Here is a 22,646-nt window from a genome sequence, read left to right as displayed (position 1 = left end):
AAGTATTTTCATGAAATAAAGACACATGGTGTTGTAATATTTTATTAGACTCTTAATCCACCTGAAGACCCTTGTCACCTGAAACAAAGTTAAAAAAAAACAAACAACAATATTCCATACCTTCCGTCATTCTGTCCACGTTGTAAATCCATCTGAAAGGGTTAACTAATTTTACAAGCAGAAGCCTGTTAATGCAGCTGCCCCTGCCTGTAAAAACCCAGGGAATGAATGGAAAGCAGGGTGACCTGTAGTTACCTTGAGTTGCAGTGATGCGCCCCCTGCTGGATGTCCTCATGAACTCGAGCGTGGGAAAAATTCCCACGCTCGAGTTCATATGAGGACATCCAGCAGAGGGCGCCTCACCGCGACTCAAGGTAACTAAAGGTTATATATATATATATATATATACATACACACTCACCGGCCACTTTATTAGGTACACCATGCTAGTAACGGGTTGGACCCCCTTTTGCCTTCAGAACTGCCTCAATTCTTCGTGGCATAGATTCAACAAGGTGCTGGAAGCATTCCTCAGAGATTTTGGTCCATATTGACATGATGGCATCACACAGTTGCCGCAGATTTGTCGGCTGCACATCCCAAAGATGCTCCATACAAGGCAGGATGGATCCATGCTTTCATGTTGTTTACGCCAAATTCTGACCCTACCATCCGAATGTCGCAGCAGAAATCGAGACTCATCAGACCAAGCAACGTTTTTCCAATCTTCTACTGTCCAATTTCGATGAGCTTGTACAAATTGTAGCCTCAGTTTCCTGTTCTTAGCTGAAAGGAGTGGTACCCGGTGTGGTCTTCTGCTGCTGTAGCCCATCTGCCTCAAAGTTCGACGCACTGTGCGTTCAGAGATGCTCTTAGGCCTACCTTGGTTGTAACGGGTGGCGATTTGAGTCACTGTTGCCTTTCTATCAGCTCAAACCAGTCTGCCCATTCTCCTCTGACCTCTGGCATCAACAAGGCATTTCCGCCCACAGAACTGCCGCTCACTGGATTTTTTTTCTTTTTCGGACCATTCTCTGTAAACCCTAGAGATGGTTGTGCGTGAAAATCCCAGTAGATCAGCAGTTTCTGAAATACTCAGACCAGCCCTTCTGGCACCAACAACCATGCCACGTTCAAAGGCACTCAAATCACCTTTCTTCCCCATACTGATGCTCGGTTTGAACTGCAGGAGATTGTCTTGACCATGTCTACATGCCTAAATGCACTGAGTTGCCGCCATGTGATTGGCTGATTAGAAATTAAGTGTTAACAAGAAGTTGGACAGGTGTACCTAATAAAGTGGCCAGTGAGTGTATATACTGTATATATGTTTTAACGAACATTTGAGCACATGAATCCATTAGATGTCGGTTTTGCAAGCCTGCAAGAAAATATCGCAGTACGGATGCCATACGGATTACATACGGAGGATGCCATGCGCAAAATACGCTGACAAACCCTGCCTACGGATGACATACGGATCACTATTTTTGGAACATTTCTGCGTATTACGACCGTAAAATACGGACCGTATTTTCATATGCTGAGTGTGACGCCGGCCTTATTGTGTGGGAACCCCTACTCCCAGACACTATTATCTCGATCCAATCGCTGCCACCACTTGTGAGGAAAACACAAGAGAGAGCCGGGGGATATGGATATCCCGTCACATATCTGTGACGGAGCTTATACAGTCACAGCTCTCTGGCGCCCCCCCCTTACCCTCAGGTCAGTCAGGGAACTGCACCTAGGATAAGTAGTCGCCGGAGAGACTGCCCTGTCACGTACTGGTTATCGGTGCACTCTGCAGTGAGGGCGGTAAATAAATCACCAGTCCCAGGCCAGGAATATATATATTGTAATATATATATAAATTCGGTTTTATATTTTTGCCATAATGCCAATGGTTTAGTTGGTTCCCCATATACACAAATAATTTGCAAAGTTGATAGGGCATTTGGAAAGCAATTGCATCCGTTATACCGTCTTCCTATTGGGAATCGTCTTCCAAACGATGAAGATCAATGCACGCATTTTTATACGAGTCATGTACGACTCCATTGACAATCCTTAAGTCAGCATAAGACTTTGCTCCTCTTACGTGAAGTAAAAGGAATCTTAGGTAATACAGCTCACCATCTGTTAAAGAGACTGTATACATTCGGGCAATTGTTTTCCCAAATTGAGCCCATAATTTTTCATCTTTTATAACGATAATGCACAGTGTTCTCCCCGAGATGACCCTAACTTTGACCATCTGTTCAAAGTCCGGCTGGTCATCGAACACTTTAACAAAAAGTTTGCTGAAGTGTACATGCCCCAAAGGCACATCTGCGTGGATGAGTCCCTAATTCGTTTTAAGGGGAGGCTCAAATTATGTCAGTGCCTGCCTAGTAAAAGGGCCAGGTACGGAATTAAAGTCTATAAGCTGTTTGAGAGTACCTCAGGGTACACCCACAGGTTTAGCGTTTATGAAGGGGAAGACACCTGGTTTGAACCCCTGAATGCCCCCCTGTCCAGGGACTGAATGGGATTGGGATGGGAATTGTGTGGGGTTTGGTGCACCCACTGCTGGAAAAAGGTTATTATCACCTCTACGTGGATAACTTTTATACTAGCGTCCCACTCTTCAAAATCCTCTCTGTGTGAGGTACCACAGCCTTCGGTACTGTCCAAAAAAATCAGAGGCCTCCCGAAAACACTATTTGGGCAGATGCTCAGGAGGGGTGACAGCTGAGCCCAATGTAGCGACCACCTGCTGGTGGTCAAGTACAAGGACAAGAAAGATGTCTTATTCTTGACCACCATACAGGGTGATGGCAGCGCCCTTGGCACTGTACTAGGTACCTCTGCACAGGTCAGCAAACCGGACTGTGTACTGGGGTGCAACAAAAACATGGGGGGGTTGATCTCGCTGATCAACTCCTCCAGCCGTACAGTGCTTTGAGAAAGGCCAAGGTGTAGTACAAGAAGCTGTCTGTGAACATTGTACAGATGGCAATGCTCAACGCTTTCGTGACACGATGTGCAGGCCAGACCGATACGTCGTACCTTCAGTTCCAGGAGGTAGTAATCAAGGCCTTAATCTTTGGAGATCAGGAAGGAGCGGGCCCCTGTACTTCCGGAACTTAAGGTGCTCGTATTGTACCAGATCAACATTTCCTGGGGGAGGTCCTTCAAACTGGAAAAATGGCAAGTCGCAAAAGAGGTGCCGAGTGTGTTATAAAAGGGGAATACGCAAGGAAACCATTTATCAATGCGACACCTGCCCCAAGAAACCTGGCCTGTGTCTGAAAGAATGCTTCAGACTGTACCACACCTCCATGCACTGCTAAATTCACTTCTGACCTGCCTAACTGACCTATGCAAGGCCGGACTGGGGTGTCTGGGACCCACCAGGGGAATGGACTCTAGGGGCCCACCCTACAGCTATATTCAAATATCTGTAAGTCATGTTATCCCCATTGTCACGATAATGTGAATTTGCCATGTTTGAGTATGTACCTAACTTTACAAGACACACGCTGTGGGCACCTCCGACCCCCCCCCCCCCCTTCTCACTCTGCCTGCTGTCTGTGTGTGCAATCCAAAACACCTCATTTTCCCTCCCACCAAAAATATTTTTATAGCTCTATGCTGGGCAGACAATTCCCCCCCTTCCCGTCAAATACTGGCCAAAACTGGTACTTTCTTTGTTGAGATTCTTTGTTCTATTAATGTGATATATAGTGGCACTGATCCGGGCTAGGGATATAAGAATTATATATTCCGGATGTCCATCGATAGATCTATCACTCACTGAATCCGCTAGCAGCTAAACATGAGTGCAAAGCTTGGATCTCTCCATAAGCGGTTCAGGTAATTGCTGTGTTTACACTTAAAAGAATCGCCCCGACGTGGTGCACCTGTTGATCATCGTGTCTTTCTTATACGAGATTCATACAGCGAGTTAGGCATGAAAATAGTTTTCATAATTCTGAGAAGAGGAGTGCATCTCACAACTCAGCCCACTCAGTGAGGTCAGGAAGAGAGGGCATATCTTAACCCTGGTGAGTTGTGAATCCGTCTTGGCCCAGGAAGCGAGCTAACAGTAGCTTTGCAAGCTGTTCTGATGCACCTTGATGTGTCTCCTGAGCACACGGCCGCCATGATGATGCAATGATATAACGACCTGTAAGTGTTCTTTTCCATTTTAATCCCATTTTATTTGTAATTGTATTGTACACATGATTTTGTCTTCTTTATAATATTGTTTTATACTTTGTAAACACTGCTTACCTTTTTTTTTTTTTTTGGAGTACAATATATAATTTATTAGCTTGTCTCTCCTTGTTCTATAATAGACTGTCGCACCCTCTGAAGTGAATTACGCTACTGATTTGGGTTTGTTCCGGACCCGTCTATACTTTGAAAATCGGAGCTGGTGGCAGCATATCATGTCTTGTGCAATTGGGCGACTTTGCCGCGACCGACGGCGTTGATAATTATTGTTCCCACCTGGGTGGGAGTAGTTATGGGCAGCACGGTGGCGCAGTGGATAGCACAGCAGCCTTGCAGCGCTGGAGTCCTGGATTCAAATCCCACCAAGGACAACATCTGCAAAGAGTTTGTATGTTCTCTCCGTGTTTGCATGGGTTTCCTCCGGTTTCCTCCCACATTCCAAAGACATACTGATAGGGAATTTAGATTGTGTGCAATCTGTAAAGCGCTGCGGAATATGTTAGCGCTATATAAAAATAAAGATTATTATTATTAGTTATATCGCCCTTGCTGCAGCGTGCCCAATCACCAGTACATAGCAGGCAGCCTTTCTGGCGACTAATTACTCTAGGCGCAGTACCCTGACTGACCTCAGGGTAAGGGGGGCGCCAGAGAGCTGCAAGTTCCAAACCGGGACTGGGAAGCGGGATATAGATAAATCCCCTTCAGAAGGAATCAGGGTCAACCAAATAACCCTGGTTCGTGACAAATTTGTGTGAGTGATGGGGATGATAAAGGTATCTTCCCCGTGAACCGTGGCAGCACGGTGGGATCCGTGACACCCATTATAGTGAAGCATTGACTAAAACACGGGGCTCCTGCACGTTTGCTGTGCACTCCCAGGATAGGTGATCGTTTAGGTCTGACCATTAGAAACCACCAAGTGGAAGAATGAGGAAGTTTTATCCCTGACAGGACACTTATCCCCTTTTTAAAATGCAGCAGTTGAGATTTCTGACCGTGACTCTATACATTCTCTTTCGGGACTTCCAGAAATAAAACAAGAGCAGCCACTGAGGGAATGAATGGATCAGTGGTCAAGTCAGACTCCAGTGTAAAGGAGATAAAAGCTCCACATTCTGCCGACTGGGTCTCAGCAGTCAGACCACCCCCAATCAATACGTTATCACTTATCCTGTGGAGAGGTGATTACTTTTTACAGGAGAACCCCTGTAAGTGCATCTCTGATGCTGTGATCCAAGTATCTAATCTCTAATGGAAATAAAGAATCTTCTAATTAATATCAGAGAGAAAATATGACCGCCATACACAACACAATCCTCTATACCAAGACCAATAACACCACATACAGTAAGAAATACCACCACACCACCAAGAGATCACATGGTGACGAAATAACACCACATATTACCAGAATATAGGAACCAAATAATACCACATACAAGGAGAAATACCACCACACCATAACTAGACTACATATTCCACCACATAGTGACTGAATAATACCACATATAAGGTATAAATACCACCACACTGTGACCAGACCACTTATTACCATCACTTAGTGACTGAATACTACAATACTGATCATGAATGCAAACCACAATACTAACAACACTGTTATTACCACCAGTGACATTATACACAAGAGCTCTATATATAGTGTTAGTGTACAGGTAATGCAGGGATCACCAGTGACATTATACACAAAAGCTCTGTATATAGTGTCAGTGCACAGGTAATACAGTGACGACCAGTGACATTATACACAGGAGCTCTGTATATAGTAGACAGGTAATACAGTGATCACCAGTGACATTACACACAGGAGCTCTGTATATAGTGTCAGTGTACAGGTAATACAGTGATCACCAGTGACATTATACGCAGGAGCTCTGTATATATTTAGAAACAACCTTAGGGGTGCACGCTTGTGGGAATGCACGCGAGCATCCCAGAAACAAAGCATCACGAAGATAAGCATTGAGATAAAGCAGTTATTCCATGATAAGAACTAACATCCATCTTCTCTCTTCACACAGGTACAACTTTCCACCACTGATTGCGGTCTCATCTCCTGCAATATATTCTAATGGTACAACTTCCCACCTCTCATTGCTGTCATCTGCCGCTTTACCATCTAGAAACATATTTTAATGTGCCTGCTAATTCATTGGTATAATTCATTTGGTGCATTGTACTTAATACTCACTGTTGCATATCCATGACTGGGATCAGTGTAGATCTTATCTGGTGGAAGGTGTTATAGCAAATATATGTAGCCAGGCCTAATGTCTTTGATCATCTAACCACCCCCTGGTGTGCTGGCCCCAGCTGCCAATTTATCCCCAACCAGTTCCCACAATCCATCTCATCTGACCCAGTATTGTGGACTATAAATTTAGAAACATTCTTAGGGGTGCACACATGTGGGGGTGCACGCGAGCAATCCCCAAAGCAAAGCATCCCAAAGATAAGCATCTAATTAAAGCAGTTATTCTATGGCAGTTAGTCAGGGCAGTAGTCATGTAACTCACACTACACTTTGCTCTCCCTTCTACCCATGTGCTTTATTCCTATCCTCTTATGTTCCCTTGCCATCCACATTCACAGCACCATCCCCCCTCCATCACGACTCATATACATCAGCTCCTCTCTTCTTCCCTCTCCCATGCACTTCTCACCTTCCTGAAAAACCTCAGCCCATCTTGCCCAAACACACTGCACAAAAAAACTTCATACAATTCCAAAAACTACTTGCTCTTTATGTTCTCCCCCAACCCTGGTCCACCATCCCCCTACCTCACATCAAAACCTTACTAATATTAGTTGCACTCCTTCATCTCCTTCTAATTGTGCCCTTTGGAATTCATGGTCTGTATGTAACAAGCTTCCATTCCTACACAATTACTTTCTGAAAAACTCTCTTAATCTGTTGGCCCGGAAACCTGGATTCAGGATTCTGACACTGTCTCTCCTGCTGCCATTTCCCATGGTGGCTTACAATTCTCACATTCCCCAAGACCCACAAACAGACATGTGGTGGAGTCGGCATACTCCTGTCCCCACTCACTTCAATGACACTCTTAGAAGCACCCTTGACCAATTAGCTCCCCCTCACCCTCAGAACCTCCAAACACAGAGTAAAACAGCCCTGGCTCACATCGCAAACCCGATTTCTCCAGCAATGCTCTAGGTGTGCTTAACGCTTGTGGAGGAAAACTCGCACACCAGAAGACTTCATACACTTCAAATTCATGTTAAGAACCTATAATTCTGCCCTTCACCTAGCCAAACAGTCCTACTTCACCACCCTGATCTCCTCACTATCCAAAAACTCCAAGAAACTTTTTGAGACCTTTCACTCCCTCCTCAGGCCAAAAGCACAAACCCCTATCACAGACATTTGTGCTGATGACCTGGCCTCCCACTTTATAGAGAAAATAGATAATATCCGTCAGGAAATCCGCTCCCAGCCACCAAGTGCAGTGACTCCCATCCCTCCCTGCATTTCCCCTGGCTGTCCACATTCGATCCCATCACAGAAGAAGTTTTCAAGCTCCTCTCTTCTTCTCGTCCAACTACATGAACTACCGACCCCATTCCCTCTCATCTCCTCCAGTCTCTCTCTCCAGTCGTCACAACTCGCCTAACTACAATCTTTAATCTCTCCTTCTCCTCTGGAATTTTCCCCTCCTCCTTCAAACACTCTGTCATTACTCCATTACTCCATTACTAAAGAAACCCGCCCTCGACCCATCCTGCACAAACAACTACAGACCGGTTTCCAATCTCCCCTTCATCTCTAAACTCTTGGAGCGCCTGATCTTCTCCCGCCTTACCCATTACCTCTCCACTCATTCCCTCCTAGACCCTTCACAGTCCAGTTTCTGCCCCCTACATTCGACAGAAACTGCACTCATCAAGGCGACCAACGACCTTCTGACCGCAAAATGTAACGGTGACCACTCTCTGCTCATTCTTGTTGACCTTTCTGCAGCTTTCTACACTGTTGACCACCCTCTCCTACTCTCTAGGCTCCAGTCACTAGGCAGTCACTGGCTCCACTTCATCTCCTCTTCCTCTCACTTTCGGGGTACCTCAGGGCTCAGTCCTTGGCCCCCTTCTCTTCTCCCTCTACACGGCCCCAATTGGAAAGACCATCAGCAGATTTGGCTTTCAGTACCATCTTTATGCCGATGACACACAACTGTACATGTCATCCCCCGATCTTACACCCGCTGTACTACAGAACGCCAGTGACTGCAGTCTCCAACATCATGTCCGCTCTCTATCTGAAACTCAACATCTCCAAAACTGAACTTCTTCTGCTCCCGCATCTACTAACCTCCCTAAATCTGACATTTCCCTCTTCGTGGGTGGCACCATAATAACACCCCGGCAGCAGGCACGCTGTCTGGGTATTATGTTTGACTCCGATCTCTCCTTCACACCCCATATACAATCTCTTTCCCACTCGTGCTGCTTACACCTAAAGAATATTTCCAGAATCCGCCCTTTTCTCACCATGGAAACAACAAAAACCCTGTCACCCTGATCCACTCCCGCCTGGACTACTGCAACGCTCTATTAATTGGCTTCCCCCTTACTCAACTTCCCCTCTCCAGTCTATCCTTAATGCAGCAGCCAGGGTTGTCCATCTAGATAATAGGTATTCAGACGTGTCTGCTCTTCGCCAGTCGATATACTGGCTGCCCATTCATTATAGAATCCAATTCAAAGTACTTGTTCTCACCCATAAAGCTCTCCACAGTGCGGCACCCCCTTACATCTCCTCCCTCATTTCGGTCTATTGGCCTAACCGACTGCTGCGCTCTGCAAACAACTTTCGACTAACCTCTGCACTCATCAGTACCTCCCACTCCTGACTCCAAGACTTCTCCCGTGCTGTGCCAATCCTCTGGAATGCTCTACCCCAAGATATTAGGACCATCCACAATTTGCATAGCTTTAGGCGCTCTCTCAAAACACATTTGTTCAGAGCGGCCTTTCACGTTCACTAATCAAAGTAATTTTATGTTTGTGTGTGTGTAGCCCATTCACTACTTCCATCTATCCCCCACCCCCTGAAGATGGCTGGACCATCATTGTAAATACATCATTGTAAATACACACCTGTGCTTTGTATCTCCCCCACCTCATTGTAGATTGTAAGCTCTCACGATTATTGTATTCTTAAAGTTGTTACTTATGACTGTTGTGTTTGAAACTGTAAAGCGCTGCGGAATATGTTGGTGCTATATAAAGATTTATTATTATATAGTGTACAGGTAATACAGTGATCACCAGTGACATTGTACACAGGAGCTCTGTATATAGTGTCAATGTACAGGTAATACCGTGATCAACAGTGACATTATACACAGGAGCTCTGTATATACTGTCAATGTACAGGTAATACCGAGATCACCAGTGACATTATACACAGGAGCTTTGTATATAGTGTACAGGTAATACAGTGATCACCAGTGACATTAAACGCAGGAGCTCTGTATAGTGTACAGGTAATACAGTGATCACCAGTGACATTATACACTGGAGCTCTGTAAATAGTGTATAGTGTACAGGTAATACAGTGATCACCAGTGACATTATACACAGGAGCTCTGTATATAGTGTCAGTGTACAGGTAATACCGTGATCACCAGTGACATTATACACAGGAGCTCTGTATATAGTGTCAATGTACAGGTAATACCGTGATCAACAGTGACATTATACACAGGAGCTCTGTATATAGTGTCAATGTACAGGTAATACCGAGATCACCAGTGACATTATACACAGGAGCTTTGTATATAGTGTACAGGTAATACAGTGATCACCAGTGACATTAAACGCAGGAGCTCTGTATAGTGTACAGGTAATACAGTGATCACCAGTGACATTATACACTGGAGCTCTGTAAATAGTGTATAGTGTACAGGTAATACAGTGATCACCAGTGACATTATACACAGGAGCTCTGTATATAGTGTCAGTGTACAGGTAATACCGTGATCACCAGTGACATTATACACAGGAGCTCTGTATATAGTGTCAATGTACAGGTAATACCGTGATCACCAGTGACATTATACACAGGAGCTTTGTATATAGTATAGTGTACAGGTAATACAGTGATCACCAGTGACATTATACACAGGAGCTTTGTATATAGTGTACAGGTAATACAGTGATCACCAGTGACATTATACACAGGAGCTTTGTATATAGTGTACAGGTAATACAGTGATCACCAGTGACATTAGACACAGGAGCTCTGTACACAGTATACAGTGTATAGTGTGTGTGTGTACATGTAATACACTGACTCACCGGTGACGTCTCTAGTTGAAGTCCTTCTTCTTCGCCATCACTTCTTCCAGCCAGGACTCATCTCTGCAAAAAATTACAGTCATCAATAGCTGATCGCTTCCAGAGCACTTTCCCCACTTTTTCCCTGACTTCTACACTACGTCAGATGAAGAAAAAAAGCGACGCAGTGCCGCCCTGCACAGTAACAGTACCCCCCTTTTGTTCCCTCCATGGAAAACAGTTTCCTAAAAAGTAAATTATATTACTGTAGTAGTAATGTCCCTAATTGGACCCTAAAGAAATTATGCTCCCCACTTGTCACCATAAAGTAATATAGCATGTTCCTCATTCTGGCCCCCAAACTGTAAGTCCCTCATCCTGGTGCCCTTTATTTAATAATCTCGACCAGCCTGGCCCCCTTTATTTTATAATATGTCCCAGCCTGCCCCCCTATGTCCCTTGTGCAGCCTGGCCCCCAGATATCCATCCTGCCCCCCAGCTATCCATACTGGCCCCCATATGTCCATTGTCCTGCCCCCCTTCCCCCCATATATCTCTCCTGGACCCCCATATATCCATCCTGGTCCATTGTCCTGACCTCGCCCCCCATAAATCCATCCTGGCTCCCCCCATATATCCATCCTGATCCAACTTATATATGTATCCTAGCTCCCCCATATAGCCATCCTGGCCTCCCATGTATATGCATCCTGGCTCCCACATATATAACTATCGTGGTTCCCCCATACATATCCATCCTGGCTCCCCCATATATGCATCCTGGACCCTTGTCCTGCACCCCATAGTTCCATCCGGCCCACCCATATATATGTGCATATTGGCTCTACCAGATATCCATCCTGGCTTCCCCATATATATCCATTCTGGCTCCCTCATATATATCCATCCTTGTACTGCCCCCCCATATATCCTCCTGGACCCCCACATATATCCATTCTGGCCCCCCCATATATAAATATATATATATATATATATATATATATATATGCATCCTGTTCTCTTGTCCTGCCCCCCTCCCATAAATCCAACCTGGCCCCCCGTATATCGATCCCGGCCCCCGTATATATATGCATCCTGGCTCACCCATATATCCATCCTGGCTCCCCCATATATGCATCCTGGACCCCCATATATATGCATCCTTGTCTTGCCCCCCCATAAATACATCCTGTGTGTGTGTGTGTGTGTGTATGTATGTATATATATATATATATATATACCGTATTTTCCGGCGTATAAGACGACTTTTTAACCCCCGAAAATCTTCTTAAAAGTCGGGGGTCGTCTTATACGCCGGGAATCGTCGTGTACGCCGGTGTATATGGTGGGTGGGGAGGGGGAGTGATCCTGATGACGAGGGGGCGTCTCACAGGAAAGTGAGTAATCCCCATTACCTTATCCTAGCGGTGCAGCGTGGGGGTGTCAGTGCTGGGAGCGGCGGCGGCTGCTGTGTTCTGGTGCGGCGGCTCCTCTTCTGTGTGGGGCCTCTGTGCTGTGAGGTGGCGGTGGCGGTGGCATATCTTTATCCAGTTGGGGCTCCTCCGGCATCTCCTTAGCCCTGGAGGCCCCGCCGCAACTCCATCGGTGCAATGTGGTGGCCTCCGGGAAAATGGCCGCTGCTCAGATTCAGATCTCGTGTCCCGAGATTTCGGGACGAGATCTGAATCTGAGCAGCGGCCATTTTCCCGGAGGCCACCGCATCGCACCTATTGAGCTGCCTCCGGGAAAATGGCCGCTGCATTGCACCGATGGAGTTGCGGCGGGGCCTCCAGGGCTAAGGAGATGCCGGAGGAGCCCCAACTGGATAAAGATATGCCGCCGCCACCGCCACCTCACAGCACAGAGGCCCCACACAGAAGAGGAGCCGCCGCACCAGAGCACAGCAACCGCCGCACCAGAGCACAGCAGCCGCCGCCGCCACTCCCAGCACTGAGACCCCCACGCTGCACCGCTACGATAAGGTAATGGGGGATACTCACTTTCCTGTGAGACGCCCCCTCGGCATCAGGATCACTCCCCCCCCCCCCCCCCCCCCAAAAGGCACATATTCACCGGCCCTATAAGACGACATAGGGTGTATAAGAAGACCCCCGACTTTTAAGAAGATTTTATATTTTAACTGGTAAAGTTGGGGGGTCGTCTTATACGCCCAGTCGTCTTATACGCCGGAAAATACGGTATATATATATATATATATATATATATATATATATATATATATATACTGTGTTCCAAATTATTCTGCACATAGAGTTTCGGAGTGATAAGGTTAGAATTTTTTTGTTTGTCATTTAAACTCATTGATGGTGATGTGTCAGGGCTCTTTATATCACTGACAGCAATTGCAGATACCTGTGCACAATAGTTTGGCCGGTGTGTCCAAATAAAGGCAAGACTACTTAAGAAGGCTGTTCCACATTATTAAGCAGCCTACATTTTTTGCCAAAATGGGAAAGAAAAAGGATGTGTCGGCTGCTGAGAAGCAACAAATTGTGGAGTATTTAGGTCAAGGCATGGCTACAATCAACATTGCCAAGACTCTTCATCGTGATCATCGCACAATCAAGAAGTATGTAGCTGATTCCCAGCACACGTGTGCGTGCTGATAAGGAAAAATTGAGGACTCTTTCCAACAGGCAATTGCGTAAGGTTAAAAGAGCAGCTGCAAAAATGCCTTGTCATAGCAGCAGACAAGTTTTTGAAGCTGCTGGTGCCTCCAACGTCCCCAGATCAGCAAGATGCAGGGTCCTTCAGAGGTGCGTAAGCCATCCTGTCGACCACCTCTATCCACTGCACACAAGCAGAAACGGCTCCAGTGGGCCAAACGATACATGAAGACTGACTTCTAAACTGTTGTGTTCACTGATGAGTGCCGTGCAACGCTCGATGGTCCAGATGGATGGAGTGGAGGATGGCTGGTTGATGGACACCCCATGAAAACACGGCTAAGGCGCCAACAAGGAGGAGGTGGAGTAATGTTTTAGGCTGGAATCATGGGGAGAGAGATTGTTGGCCCCTTTATGATCCCTGAAGGGGTAAAGATGAACTCCATAATCTATGTGGAGTTTCTAAAACAACACTTCCTGCCATGGTTCAAGAGGAAGAACCATGCTTTCCGCAGCAAGATCATTTTCATGCATGATAATGCACCGTCTCATGCTGCAAAAAACACATCTGCATCTCTGGCTGCTATGGGCATAAAAGAGGACAAACTTATGGTGTGGCCACCATCTTCCCCTGACCTCAACCCCATTGAGAACCTCTGGAGCATCATCAAAAGGAGTGTTTATGATGGCGGGAGGCAGTTCACATCTAAGCAACAGCTCTGGGAGGGGATTCTGTCCACATGCAAAACAATTGAAGCAGAAACCATCCAAAAACTGACAAATTCAATGGACGAGAGAGTTCAGAAGCTTCTTTCCAACAATGGGTCCTATGTGCAAATGTAACATCTCCTAGAATAAAGTTTTCACTTGAAAACTGTTTGATTTCATTTTGTAATAAGCTGATAATGCTTAGAACTTCACAATTGACCATTTTTTTGTTCAAAATAAAAAAAAAATGGTTGAAAACTCTGCTGTGCATAATAATTTGGAACATGCATTTTGAGTGTTTATTTTTTTTTAAAAGATACTGATTTCATAGGCAGTTTGTCCCAAAACATTGCAATTATACTAGAATAGTAGATGACTGGAAAATAACAATGACTGCAATTCAGATAGGTAATTTAGAGAAAATAGGAGGAAATGTTATTTGCATAATAATTTGAAACACAGTGTATATATATTAGATGGTGGCCCGATTCCAACGCATCGGGTATTCTAGAATATGTATGTATGTATATAGCAGCCACATAGTATATAGCACAGGCCACATAGTATATAGGAGTACTACGTGGCCTGTGGTATATACCATGTGGCTGCTATATACATACTGTACATAGTGTAGAATACCCGATGCGTTAATATAGGCCACGCAGTAGATAACACTGCCCATGTAGTATATAACACAGCCCACACAGTATATAGCAGCCACGCAGTATATAACCCAGCCCACGTAATATATAGCACAGCCCACATAGTATCTAACAGTGGCCACATAGTATATAGTGCGCAGTATAGAACACAGCCACGTAGTATATAACACTGCCCACGTAGTATATAGCAGCCATGTAGTATATAACGCAGCCCACGCAGTATAGAACACAGTCCACATAGTATCTAACACTGGCCAGGTAGTATATAGCAGCCACGCGGTATCTAACACAGCCCACGTAGTATTTAGCAGTGTGGGCACCATATCCCTGTTAAAAAATAAAATAGTTATATACTCACCTTCCGGGATCCAGCATAGATCCAGCAAACCTCTGGCGATGTGCGCGCGGCTGCCGCCATCTTTTGTTCCCAGGATGCATTGCGAAATTACCCAGATCACTTAGCGGTCTCGCAAGACCGCTAAGTCTTCTGGGTAATTTCGCAATGCATCTCTGGGAACGGAAGCTGGCGGCAGGCGCGAGCACATCGTCGGACTATGGAAGGTGAGAATAGCAGGTTTTTTGTTTTTTTTATTATTTTTAACATTAGGTCTTTTTACTATTGATGCTGCATAGGCAGCAGCAGTGGTAAAAACTTGGTCACACAGGGTTAATAGCGGCGGTAACGGAGTGAGTTACCCGCGGCATAACACGGTCCTTTACCGCTGGCATTAACCCTGTGTGAGCGGTGACTGGAGGGGAGTATGGAGCGGGCACTGGCTGCGGGGAGTAGAGAGGGACTAATTGGACTGTTTCCGTCGCTGATTGTTCGCAGCAGCCATGACAGGTAGCTGGCGAGACCAATCAGCGACTTGGATTTCCATGACAGACAGAGGCCGCGACCAATGAATATCCGTGACAGACAGACAGACGGAAGTGACCCTTAGACAATTATGTAGTAGATATATATATAATTTTTACATACATCTTGGCTCTACCATACATATGTGTTACACCCGGTCCGGTTCCTGTACATTTGCGGGGTCCCCGTCAGGACTCCCGCTCTGTGCCGGCTCCACGCTGTCCAGACGGGATCTCTGCTTCCTGGTGTGCAGCCAGCAGGTCCTCGCGCTGTGTGCTTAGGTTGAGCGCGTGCTCACTCCCGGTCTCTTACAGAGACAGCGCTCATTTTCCAAAAGGTGCTTCTGACCAATGGCATGTGAATGATTGCTATTTCTAGCCCCTCCACCATAGGGAGGGTACCGGAGCAACAAGTATCCTCAGTTGGTAACTTCCTGTTCCTGCTAGCATGTGCTTCTGTTCCGAAGTCTCTGTCAGTGCTTCGCTTACACTGTTTGTCTCCACAAACTATCTGCTACCCGTTACCTGGCTTTTCTGGACGATCTCCAACCTGCTTACTCCAGTTTCGTTTCGTCCCGCCATTCAGTCACCTGAACCTCAGGACAACATCAGTACCGCTGGAACCAGCTTCTACCTGTACCCCCTGGTATCCACTGGTTAGCTCTGTCACCTGCTAACAATGTTTGTCCATCTGTCCCGCTGGGTCAGCTACCTCGAGTCCAGGGTCTAACTGGAGGTAGCACCCGTGTCTCCCAGGTATCCCATTCCGACCCTGTTCGAGGGGTCTTACTACGGGTGTCTGAGGCTCACGTAGTCACGCCCCCTTCGGAGCCCCCAGGACCGTGGTCCAGAGGTTCCATGTTCAATTAACACAATGCGGATGACGCTGCCGCTCTATATAACACCACAATAGCTGTAGCTTTGGAATCTGCTGCCCCACTTACACATACCAAAGCTCGCAAAATCAACAGACAGCCCTGGCACACCAGCCTGACCAAAGAACTGAGGCGAGCTTCCAGGGCTGCTGAGCGCAGATGGAAAAGATCCCACTCCAACGACCACTTAATCGCATTCAAACAGTCCCTCACTACTTTCAAGACCGCACTCGCCACAGCTAAACAAACCTACTTCTCATCTCTCATATCCTCCCTGTCTCACAACCCTAAACAGTTATTCAACACCTTCAATTCTCTCCTCCGTCCCCCAGCACCTCCTCCCTCCCCACTTATCTCTGCTGAAGACTTTGCCTCATTCTTCAAGCAGAAGATTGATAACATCAGAGACAGTTTTGGTCAACAAGCCCCAGAGCCCTTCCTCCCAACTTCCCTACCCTCCACCTCCAAAACCAACTACTCCACCATTACAGAAGATCAACTCGCCACTCTACTCTCAAGATCGCATCTCACCACCTGTGCACTTGACCCTCTCCCATCCCACCTCATCCCAAACCTCACCACAATCTTCATCCCAACCCTAACCCATCTCTTCAACCTATCACTAACAACTGGTGTTTTCCCCTCAAGCTTTAAACATGCCTCCATCACACCTATCCTCAAAAAGCCCTCTCTTGACCCATCCTCTGTATCTAGCTATCGCCCTATATCACTTCTCCCCTATGCCTCAAAACTACTGGAACAACACGTCTACCTTGAACTGTCCTCCCATCTCTCTTCTTGCTCCCTCTTTGACCGCTTACAATCTGGCTTCCGGTCACACCATTCCACTGAAACTGCCCTAACTAAGGTCACCAATGACCTCTTAACCGCCAAGAGCAAGCGACACTACTCTGTCCTCCTCCTCCACCTGTCGGCTGCCTTTGACACAGTGGACCATTCCCTATTATTACAGACCCTCTCATCCCTTGGCATCACAGACTTGGCCCTATCCTGGATCTCATCATACCTAACAGACCGGACATTCAGCGTCTCCCACTCACACACCACCTCCTCACCTCGCCCCCTATCTGTCGGAGTCCCACAAGGTTCAGTCCTTGGGCCCCTGCTTTTCTCCATTTACACCTTTGGCCTGGGACAGCTCATAGAATCTCATGGCTTTCAGTATCACCTCTATGCTGATGACACACAGATCTACATCTCTGGACCAGATATCACCTCCCTACTAACCAGAATCCCTCAATGTCTGTCCACTATTTCATCCTTCTTCTCCGCTAGATTTCTGAAACTTAACATGGACAAAACAGAATTCATAATCTTTCCCCCATCTCACGTGACCCCCCCAACGAACCTATCCATTACAGTAAATGGCTGCCCACTCTCCCCAGTCCCACAAGCTCGCTGCCTCGGGGTTATCCTTGACGCTGATCTCTCCTTCAAACCACATATCCAAGCCCTTTCCACTTCCTGCCGACTTCAACTCAAAAATATTGCACGAATCCGTTCATTCCTCAACCAAGAATCTGCAAAAACCCTAGTCCATGCCCTCATCATCTCTCGCCTTGACTACTGCAACCTTCTGCTCTGTGGCCTCCCCTCAAACACTCTCGCACCCCTCCAATCTATTCTAAACTCTGCTGCCCGACTAATCCACCTGTCCCCCCAGCTATTCTCCGGCCTCTCCCCTCTGTCAATCCCTTCACTGGCTCCCCATTGCCCAGAGACTCCAGTACAAAACCCTAACCATGACGTACAAAGCCATCCACAACCTGTCTCCTCCTTACATCTGTGACCTCATCTCCCGGTACTTTCCTACACGCAACCTCCGATTCTCACAAGATCTCCTTCTCTACTCCCCTCTTATCTCCTCTTCCCACAATCGTATACAAGATTTCTCTCGCGTATCACCCCTACTCTGGAACCCTCTACCACAACACATCAGACTCTCGCCCACCATCGAAACCTTCAAAAAGAATCTGAAGACCCACCTCTTCCGACAAGCCTACAACCTGCAGTAACCACCGATCGACCAAACCGCTGCATGACCAGCTCTACCCTCACCTACTGTATTCTCACCCATCCCTTGTAGATTGTGAGCCTTCGCGGGCAGGGTCCTCTCTCCTACTGTACCAGTTATGACTTGTATTGTTCAAGATTATTGTACTTGTTTTTATTATGTATACCCCTCCTCACTTGTAAAGCGCCATGGAATAAATGGCGCTATAACAATAAATAATAATAATAATAATAATAATAATTACAGTAAAAACTAATGTGAACTTTACCACCTGTGCCTCCGCTTCCATTCGTTACAGATTGCTCCGGCCATGGAACCCGCTGGATCCCAGGCACCACCGGCGGTGGAGCTATGTCAGGAGGTTACCCATCTGAGGAGTCAACAGGACAAGCTCACGATTTTTCTGCACATCTGGTGTACTCGCATGGAAACCCTGGTCTCTTCGCCTGCACCCGACTCTGCCATTGGCATCCAGGTATCTAGCTGCACAGCAATTAGAGGTCCTCCCTTGGCGGCTCCCACCCGCTTCTGTGGCGACCCCGTTCAGTGTCGGGGATTCATTAACCAGTGCACGCTACACTTTGAACTCCTGTTTGCTTCGGATCGGGCCAAGGTGGGCTTCATCATGTCTCACCTTGACGGAGAGGCCCTCGCATGGCTGAATCCGCTGTTGGAGAGAGTGGATCCTCTGGTTGCTAATCTTCAGGCTTTTCTAGAGGCATTCCGCAGGACCTTTGATGAACCTGGTCGTGCTACATCGACATCTTCGGCTCTTCTTTGACTACACCAGGAGGCTTTTACTGTGGCTCAGTATGCAGTGCGGTTCTGTACCCTCTCGTCTGAATTATCCTGGAACAATGAGGCCTTGGTGGCTATCTTCTGGGTAGGTCTTTCAGGTAGAATTAAGGATGAGCTGGCTGGACAGCTACAACACTGGATGACCTAATTTCCCTGGCAGTCCGGATTGACCTATGGTTTCAAGAACGATCCAAGGAGATCGAAAGTGAAAAAGGTTCCTACCACCCGGTTGCTAGTACTCTAAAATCAGCGAGTTCCCCGATTTCGTTCTCCTTACCCGTGGCTATGGAAGTAGATCGGGTAAGCTTGGGTAATCGCCACCATCAGACGCGTCTCCAGGAGGAGAGCTGTTTACACAATTCCAATGAAGTCGGGAAGCTTCAGTGCCTAGGGTCTGTAGGAGAGGCAGTCCTTGGTAAGGATCATCTCTCTCCACCACTGCAAATAACAGTTTCCATGGTCTTTGGCAAGGTAACATTTTCTGAACTCTGTAACCTGGACTCTGGAGCTGCCGGGAATCTCATTCAGCAGGCGGTCGTGGATCGTTATCAGATACCAGTCCATCGCCTTCCAGAATCGTTGTAGGTGACATCCGTGAATGGAAAACCCTTGTCCAAGTCCATTTGGTTTCAGACTGAGCCAGTGGAACTCCGGGTAGGTTTAACGCATTCAGAAAGAATTCGCTTTTATGTCCTGCCTGGTTCCTCTCACCCCTTGCTTTTAGGTCTACCCTGGCTTCGGATGCATGAACCAGTCTTAAATTGGAAGACGTGATAGGTTCTGCGCTGTACAGACTCCTGCTTGGAAAGATGTATCATTCCGGTTCGACCTATTCTTCCTCCAGTTCAGCCCACTGCCCTGCCGGGTCTACCCTCCTCTTACTGGCCTTTTGCAGACGTCTTCGGGAAAAAGGAGGCAGAGAAATTACCTCCACACAGGTCGTATGATTGCCCGATTGATCTGCTCCCTGGAACGTTTCCTCCTCGGGGGGCGAATCCAGGGTCGGACTGGGGCACCGGGACACCGGAGAATCCTCCGGTGGGCCCCGCCCCCAACCCCAGCTCCTGCCTCCGTCATTCGTGCCTGCACTACCCTGCACACTTTATTCTATAGCCGGCGCTGGCAAGTAGGCAGCAGGCTGTACAAATGATGTGAAATGCAGCTGCGCTGCAGCTTTCACATCACCTGCTACCACTGCCGGCTTCTATTGAAGATGTGCAAACAGCGGTGTGCAGCGTGTGTGCGTGTGCAGAGTGCCGACACCTGACTTCAGCCAGCACAGTCAGAGGCACAGCTGACACACACGCACTCACTCACGCATCAGCTGATCCGCAGGCATCTGATCTGTTTCTTGCCTGTGTCTCCAGCTCTTCTTCTGTGGACCGAGGTGGTCTAATGCTGATTGGCTGACATGCAGCCAATCAGCATTAGTTTTGTTTGTGTGACCTCACAGCACAGCTTAGGCAATGAGCTGTGCTGCGATTGGTTGACTGTCCTGCCTAAGCCACACAGCAATATCATAGAGGAGCTGAGGGATACTTCTGATGAGTGCAGCAGTGTGATTGTAAGTAAACTATATGATGCCTGCAGGCAGCCTGATGCATAGTCCTCCAGCCACTCAGGCAGTTAGGGGGATGGGGCTCCCATGCAATCTAGAGGTGACACAAGGTGGGGATCCCCCATGGAAAATTTCTAATTTGCTGAGGGCCCCCTCCACCACTGTGTCACCTAATTTCCTGTGGACCCCACTGTTTCACTTTTAATTTACTGTGGGCCCCCTCTCCCACCGTTTCACCTCTGGAAAAGGGGGCCCTCAGGAAATTAGCTGACAGTGGGGAATGGGGCCCTCAGGAAATTAGTTGACACAGTGGGGAAGGGGGCCCTCAGTAAATTAGGTGACACAGTGCAGAAGGGGGCCCTCAGGAAATTAGCTGACACAGTGGGGAACGGGGCCCTCAGAAAGTTAGGTGACACAGTGGGGAAGGGGGCCCTGAGGTATTTGATGCCTTCACAACATCCGCCTTACATGTATGGCACATGTTAAATACCACTGTCTGACAGCGGCATTTAACATGCGGCACTGACATGCGTGCGCATCATTCTTTTGCCCATCAGAGCACCCGTTATGTGATCGCGGGTTGTCGATAGGTTGCCATGACAGCAAGGATTCAGCTGATGACCCCTGTGCCTGTCATGGAGAACCTGTGAAACCCCACAGGAGACTGTGATTTCTGCAATATACAGCGATGCTTTGGCATCACTGTATATAGCACGGGCGATCAGACAATCGCATCTTTAAGTCTCCTAAGGGCAATAACTAACAGTGAAAAGTAAAAAAAAGTTTTTAAAACTACCTTAAAGTTCAAATCATCCCCCTTGTATGCCATTGAAAATAAAGATGTTTAAAAAATTTAAAAAGTCAGCTCTGTCAGCTAAAAACTGTTAACTCGATCAGTAAACACCGTAAGGCTAAGTTCACACATTGCGTTTTTACTGCATTTTTGCAGCGTTTTTGTTTGCACTACATATTGCTTTCAATAGGTAAAAAAGACTCCTAGGGTAGGTTCACACTGGGCATTTTTGATGCACTTTTTTGATGCACTTTTTTGCTGTGTTTTTTTAATGCTAATTTTCAGCTGATTTTTTCAGTACCAGCAAAGCCTATGAGATTTCACAAATCTCATGCACACACATTGGTTTTGTTTGTCATCAGGATTTTGTGCTTTGCATAGTTTTTTTTGCATAGAGCATGTCACTTTTTTTCAGCGTTTTTCACCCATTGACTTGAATGGATGGTGAAAAAATGCTGCAAATGAATTTTCTTGCAGCGTATTTGCTGCAGAAAAGTCAAGGAGAGCTGGATGTGACCTCACACTCTGCTCTGCTACCTCTAGACGGCAGGCTGCATGGTGCGTCCATGCAGCCTGTCATCCAGCAGAGTGGACCCGAACCCCATTCACTTGAATGGGGGGCCAGACAATACAGGGTTTAACACGCTGTCATATGCATGACAGCATGGAAAACACCGCTTCTGATCAGCAGTGAAATCCTCCCCGCCAGTCAGAGAGCCGCGGTTCCCATGCTGCCAAAAAACAGCGGGAGCGCTCAGCTGTGATTGGAGGTATAAAGTTTACCTCCGGTCACTGGTGTCAGCTGATGGGACTACTGCTCCTATCATCTGACGCCTGCTTCCGCTAATAACAGTGAGAGCAGGAGTGGATGATGGGAGTATTCATCTGCCGCTCCTGTGCTGTAAATAAATAATTTAAAAAAAAACCTGCATGGGTTCCCCCCTATTTTTGATACCAGCCAGGCAAAACTCACAGCTGGGGGCTGCAACCCTCAGCTGTCAGCTTCATCAAGGCTAGTTACCAAGAATAGAGGGGTCCCAAAACCGTATTTTTTAATTATTTAAATAAATAATTGAAAAAAAAATGGTGTGGGGTCCCCCCATTTTTGGCAACCAGCTGGGGGCTGGTATTCTCAGGCTGGTAAGGGGCCATGGATATGGCCCCCCAGCCTAAAAATAGAAGCCTGCAGATGT

General features: G+C 47.0%; 1 protein-coding gene across 1 annotated transcript in view; it reads left to right on the top strand.

Annotated features, from left to right (window-relative positions):
- The first annotated feature begins 6,268 nt into the window (after nt 1-6,268).
- MKNK1 (MAPK interacting serine/threonine kinase 1) overlaps nt 6,269-22,646 on the top strand; it is a 155,206-nt gene continuing 138,828 nt past the window's right edge. The window contains exon 1 of the mRNA XM_077275879.1: nt 6,269-6,316. The gene's annotated coding sequence lies outside the window, so the exon portion shown is untranslated. The remainder of the gene's footprint in view (nt 6,317-22,646) is intronic.

The sequence above is a fragment of the Ranitomeya variabilis genome, chromosome 8 (assembly GCF_051348905.1).
Source record: "Ranitomeya variabilis isolate aRanVar5 chromosome 8, aRanVar5.hap1, whole genome shotgun sequence".
Classification (NCBI taxonomy): domain Eukaryota; kingdom Metazoa; phylum Chordata; class Amphibia; order Anura; family Dendrobatidae; genus Ranitomeya; species Ranitomeya variabilis.
This window is presented reverse-complemented; position numbering and strand designations above follow the sequence as displayed.